This window comes from Platichthys flesus, chromosome 11, assembly GCF_949316205.1.
Source record: "Platichthys flesus chromosome 11, fPlaFle2.1, whole genome shotgun sequence".
NCBI lineage: Eukaryota > Metazoa > Chordata > Actinopteri > Pleuronectiformes > Pleuronectidae > Platichthys > Platichthys flesus.
In genome coordinates, this window is record NC_084955.1 from 22,725,245 (window position 1) to 22,731,766 (window position 6,522).

The following is a 6,522-nucleotide window of genomic DNA, read 5'->3' on the forward strand; positions in this document are numbered from 1 at the left end:
GGAAAATCACTAAGAATGGAGACTAATGTCTCCACACTGGAGACACATTCAATCTCTCATAAATCATATTAATGAGGACCTGGTTGCCCTGGTGTACACATCGGAGGAGGTTGAGTACAAAATAAAACTTGAGTGTCCGTGTGGTAATGGAAATATTGGACAAAAGAACACTGAGGACAAATCTGATCACATTCAAAATATGGGTTCACATCAATTAGCAGGGTCACCAGCCTTTTCAGTACAATACAACAAAAAGAAGGTTCAAGACAGGGTTGTTATTTTCACATAATGTACTTAGAGTTTTTTTATAGAGATAGAAAGTGTCTCCTCTTGTTTGGTCCGACCAAGGCCTCCGCTGCTCTGCCAGGGAAACAGAGGCCCAATGTGAAACTTGGTCGTATTAAAGAGGAGCTCCAGTGGTCCAGTGTTTGATTCCCATAATAGCTGGGGGACCCGGTGCTTTCATAGAATATCTGCAGAAGCTACTTTTATTTTTATATTATCAGGCAGTCTTAGAGTTTTTCCTGAAGAGAATGAGGAACAATCACCAGAAACACAATCAACGAAACAAAGGCGGCACAATTACACGACACAAGGAGCAAAAACAGTTTAACAGTAGAATAAATCAGATCTTCAAATTTTAGGAGAAAATGTAAGACTCTAGTTTGTTCTACATGTGGATGTGGTTAGTGTGTCATGTGTTTCAAAGCATATAGGACTAAGATACACAGGGTTTAAGTGCTGGAGTCTTGACGGGTCAGGGACAGACAGAAGAAGCTCTGAATTTGCCTCAAGGGTTCTGGACGGTTACCTGGAGGTGGAGGAAACACGTCGAGCAGGTCTCACTGTAATGTCCATTTCATTTAGGCCGTTTTCAAACATGCCAGAGAATGGGGGGAGAACGAATCGTCTGCAGGAATCCGGCAAGTGAAGGAGCGGCAGACTGAGGCAGGAGGCAATGGATTCATCCTGCAGAAATCTCTCTGCTCTCATCACCTCTCTGAGACTTCCATGTGAACGGCTCCACTCGATGTTTGGGTTTTACAAATAGTTTGGTTTCATTCCCTATGAAGATAAGGAAATGATGAAATGTTCATCGTAGACTAACATCATATCAGTGTCCTGCACATTGGTGGATGTACATTTCAGGAAACAGCAGCCAGAAGCAACACAACTGACACACAAACATGACGACTGTGCATTTACCACTTAAAGTGTAAAAGCCTTTTCTTGTCCTTGGTCCAAAAGAGCTTTTACTCACCTGCTTGTTCTCTCTCTCTCTCGCTCTCTCTCTCTCTCTCTCTCTCTCTCTCTCTCTCTCTCGCTCTCTCTCTCTCTCTCTCTCTCTCTCTGATCGATTATTGTTTAAGGTTGTGACAGAAGTGCAGCCTCTCTAACACTCCTCCTCTCTCCACCAGTTGGAATCTGTTCCATGTAAAACAGTATAAATTGGTTTTGAAAGCCTTTAAATTGTTTTTCAAGTTTTCACTTTATCACGATGGGATGAAAGCGAGTTCCTGGACAATGTTCTGGATTCGTTCTGGATTCATTCCCTCACGAGAAACATGTCTTATTTACTTTATAACGTAGTTGTCAAAATGGTTTAACGTTGTTTTCAATACAATATCCAAACCTTTTATAAACAGCTCTTGTCTTTCGTGGCTCCTGCACATTTTCTTTCAAAACAGTTAAATGTATACAACGTCCTTAAGACGTCAGAGAATATACAAAAGCAAGTTGAGCCATTATTTGCTAAAGTGATTGACACAATCAGGAACAAGTTTTTATCTTTGTTTGTCAGTTTTGGAGGATTTTGCAAAAAACAGAGAGGAACCCATTGAACTCTGGAGAGGATACAGATTAGTACTTTCTTTAAGATTGTGAGATTTGGCGAATGTTGAATTCTCAGAAAATCATTTGTTGACCTTAATGAAAAGAAATCTGATATTTTAGGGGATTGATTTTTTTGTGTGGGCAATTTTTCTGCTGATCCAAGTAAAACCCTTAATCCCTTGATCCTCTGGTTGTCTGTTAAACAATCGAATGGGATTCATCCACTAGTTGTTGAGATCGGTCTGAAATAAAGTGGCTTCACATTTATTGGATTATGCTGCTGTCATGGCTCAAAAACTACAATTTTCTAAAGCAGCATTCAAACAGAAAATGGGCTGTTTGTGTGTTGGATCTTATTTCACCTGCAGAATATAACAAATAAACAACAGTGGCCATATTCAGTGTAATGAAGGGACACGTCACAATGGAGCCGCAAACCTCACAGGGATAAATTATCGTCTATAAAGATTTGGAGTCAGAATTTTATCTGGGTTTATGGATTGATTTATTGAGGCTGTGCATGTGTGTGTGTGTGTGTGTGTGTGTGTGTGTGTGTGTGTGTGTGTGTGCAACAGAGAAGAACGGATGGAGTTATGGACACGTGGTCGGAGATATGGCCGGTAACATGGTCAAGTCTCTGCAACAGGATGCCACAGTGACTCCGACTGTTCCTAACCCCGTCTATTTATCTGTGACGTGTCAGTGGGAGATTGATTCAACATCCAAGTGTTGCAATTAACCCCTTCGACGCGCATCAATCACTATAATGCATAAAAACAGTAATCTAATTAAATACCCAGAGAGAGATGAGGCCATTACCTTCTGTCAAACGTCCACTACGTCCAAATGAGGTTGAAAATTGTCACGTGGCGGCGAGGAAATGAGATTCTCTTTAAATGAATTGTGCTGAAAGGAATGAGGACGAGGACAAACTGAAATGAGAAGGATTTGGAAAAACTCACATTTTTAACTTCACCAAGGAGGTTGAGTTTTCACTTCTGTGTTCTTGTTGGTTTATTTCTTTGTTACTTAGCAAGATTAGGCAAAAGTTACTAAAAAGAAACCATGAAACTTAGGGGAAATGATGCTGTACATGGGTCAGGGAAGAAGTCATTCAGTTTTAGTGCAGACCCGGATCAGAGAATAGAGCCAGGATTTTTTTTTCACTTAAACAAATGCAGGAGCAGACTGGACTCAATCCAAAAGACAGACTTTTTTGAAAATAAATAAGATAGACTAAGGTGCAGGAGTAAACAGACAAAACTCGAACAGTTCAGGGACAACAAGGCAGGATGAGGAATCCGAACAGACGAGGACAAAGCAGACGACTCTGCAAAAAGACAGAACTGAGGAGTTGACTCATACACAAACTGAACTGAAGGACGAACAGGATTCAGGTGGATCAGACCTAGTGGGTGAAACAGATCAAGGCCGAGCAACCAATCAACAGTGGAGAGAAACAGAGCGACAGGAAGTAAAGTGAACTCAGACACATGAGGGGGATCAGAACTACAAAATAAAACAGGAAACACCGAACTAAAGAGATAACCAGGACGTCGGTCTTTCAAAAGTTTCATCAATTTACCAAAAACTGCAGAAATGGATTTTCATGAAACTTTATTGAACAGTGCAAAGGGTGTTTTTGGACTTTCACAATAATGATAATACTTTATTTGAATTAAAGGGGGAAAATTCATGGATCTTGATGATAAAAATCAGACACATTGAGGGAAATGATGTGTGTGTGTGCAATACGGTGCAGCTACATTTAATTTAACGGGACTACGGACACATACAGGATATTTTTCTACTATCACCTACAAAGTTTTTCAGATTAGAAAATGCTTTAACTTTGTGTTAAGAAAAGCAGACATTTGGATTTTATTGTCATTTATCATCACATATTTTTGAGTCAGCGGAATGAAACTCTTCACATCGTGTCTCATATTCTTCTATTGTTTGAGAGCAGGCAATTTTTCATGGGGTGTGTTTTTCAACTTTATAAAGTTAACAAGGACCTCGGGAGGAAGCTGATGATGATGTGTGGAGGCGGCGAAAGCAAATTCCTTGATTGGTTATTGTTTTATCAGGACTTATTGTGTCCCAACAAACTTCACTGTACAACTGGGACGCACCATTGTGTTGCAGTTGTCCAATTTCTTAGTCAAATTAAAATAAAGTTTCAGTTTAACAAAGTAAAACGTGAACGTAGGGGGGGTTTCCTGCATAAGATGAATGTAACGCTACATCAGGCAGATATTTACGTTTTACAGGATGAATATGTTTGTTTTCACAGCAAAATATCATATATTGAGTTAATCACACCTCCCAGTACACGTCCACCACTCAGTTTTTCATCTTTTAACTGGTTTTCCCAGACGAGTTCGAGACACTTTCCCCGTGAATAAGCGCCTTGTCCCTCTGCACTATTTGCTGAGCTAAGACCAAGAAACAGAGGCGTAAAAGGAAGTGTAATTAAGCCACTAGATAGTCCTGACGACTGCAGCAAAAGTGGCTACTCAGCTTATGGCCAGTAATTGTGGTCGGGACACTATGACCCTGCTCGTGCAGAGTGACTAAGAGCAATGGGGGTGGGGCACAGTAGTTGTCCCGTGGGTAAAACACGGCTCCACTCATGTTAAGAACATATATGTGTTATGGACAGCGCCATGTCTCTGCAGCAGGTGAATGTGATGGGATTAGACGCCCTGTGGAGTTTTACTGGTTTGACTTTACTTAAAAACTCATGATGTGACGGGTGGCAGGGTGGAGGATTAAAGCTAATTAAATAAAGGCTTTTTGTGTGTTTACATATTTAGTCCAAGCGATCAGAAGCAAATTATTATTATGCAAGACAGTTTTATATACAAAGCACGTTTCATACAGAACGGTAGATTCAAGGATTCACAAAAAAATGTAAGAAATGAGAGTAAGAGTAGAAGAAAAGAGGTAAATACTTTAAAAGAGGTGAAAGAAAAATCGGTTAAAGAAGGAAAACAATACGAATGAATAATAAAACTGTGTAAAATAATAAAACACAATGGTGGGATGACCTTGTAAAACATTAGTTAAAGGCACTTGTAAAACTGCAATTGATGAGGGATTCCAAAGACATACAAGTCTAAAGAAGAAAAACAGAAATTGAATGCCACTTAAATCTTTTTGTCAATATGGATTTCAATACAAAGGCCATAGTAAAACCTCATCTTTGCATCTTCTGTGTTTTAAGAGGAATATTGATCCACTTACATATAAAGTATATGAGTGAATAGAAGTTTTACAGCCCTGTGTGTACCTGCTTTTCTCCTCAAGCTGCTGGAACAAACCTCTGTTCCTGGAAGTGACATTTCAATGCAACCTTACTGTGACAGCAAACCCATTTAGCAGGAAACTGTGACACACGCCAGCACCTCCTGCAGACTCAGGGGCTGATGTGAAACATCTGCAGCGTCTGAGCAGAATCCAGCCGGTGACCATGTTTTCCATAAACACATGGTGGTTCAAGATGTATGGAAACATCATGTTTAAGAGACAGAGTTGGAATATTTGAAGGAAACAAATGTGTAGTTTGGCTTCTACTGATTCTTTTTTTCCAAAATGAAACCTGTCTTTGCGACAAGCATGTTTTTAAAAACCTTAACTCTATTTGATTTGGAAGAGATCCACAGATCTGGTCTTGTAATTGTTCAAACATATGATGGGTTGTTTCCAAAATCAAAGCAGAAAACCCAGAGGGGTCTTCTTTTATTATTCCATACGTTTGTCCTCTTGTCAAAACCCGACACCTACATTACCAACAGCATCTGGACTGATGAACTGAAGTCTGGTTCGTTCACTTCGTCCTGAATCTGCTCACAAGCAGATTTCAGTGAAACATTTAGACTTGATTTCATGTTTCCACGAGTCCGGTAAGTGTTTCATTGGATTTAAAGATTAATGTTAATCTGTCTGTGTGTCCAGTGGTTTGTTTATTTGAGGAGAGGCCTCAACAGCTAAGGTCAGAAAGTGAGGAAAGTGCTTAAAAATGATTTAGTTCAACTGGAAGATTCAAAAAGAAAAAGTATTTCTCATTAGAATCATTATTACTTCAGTTCCCATCACATGTCGATCAGATGATGACATGAAAGCTGAAGCCAAATTTTCTTGATCGCCCCCTGGTGGCTGGCTGCAATATAGCTCACAAATCTCCATCACACTGGTGTTTATGCAAAAGTAATTTTTCTTTAATTAGTTATTTGATGATTTAAAAATAAGACTTGAACTGACGTCATCAACAGCAAGATGGTGACGTTTGTGTCCACAATATTTTTTTATTCATTACTGGACAGTGGGATTTGCATCATCCATCTTTTTATATACAGCCTATGTGTATGCCCCCCCCAACCATCTTGTTTGAATATGAAAATATAAATATAAACCTGAGAAACTCCAACAGTGCGCGTAACAACACTGTGTGTCTTCCAGTTGTGAAAAAACAACAAAGTCAGAGACCTGCAGTGCTTCTGCTTTTATTTCCGGGCATGAAAACCTGCTCGGGAGTTCACGCTGGTGAACAAGCGCTTAAGATAGCGATTTTCCACAGCCGTTAAATTCATCACTGACCCCCTAAGTCTCAACAATCATGACCTTCCAATAATCAATTGTCATCCATCCATCCGTACGGGACGGGTGTTGCACGGTAGTTTAAAG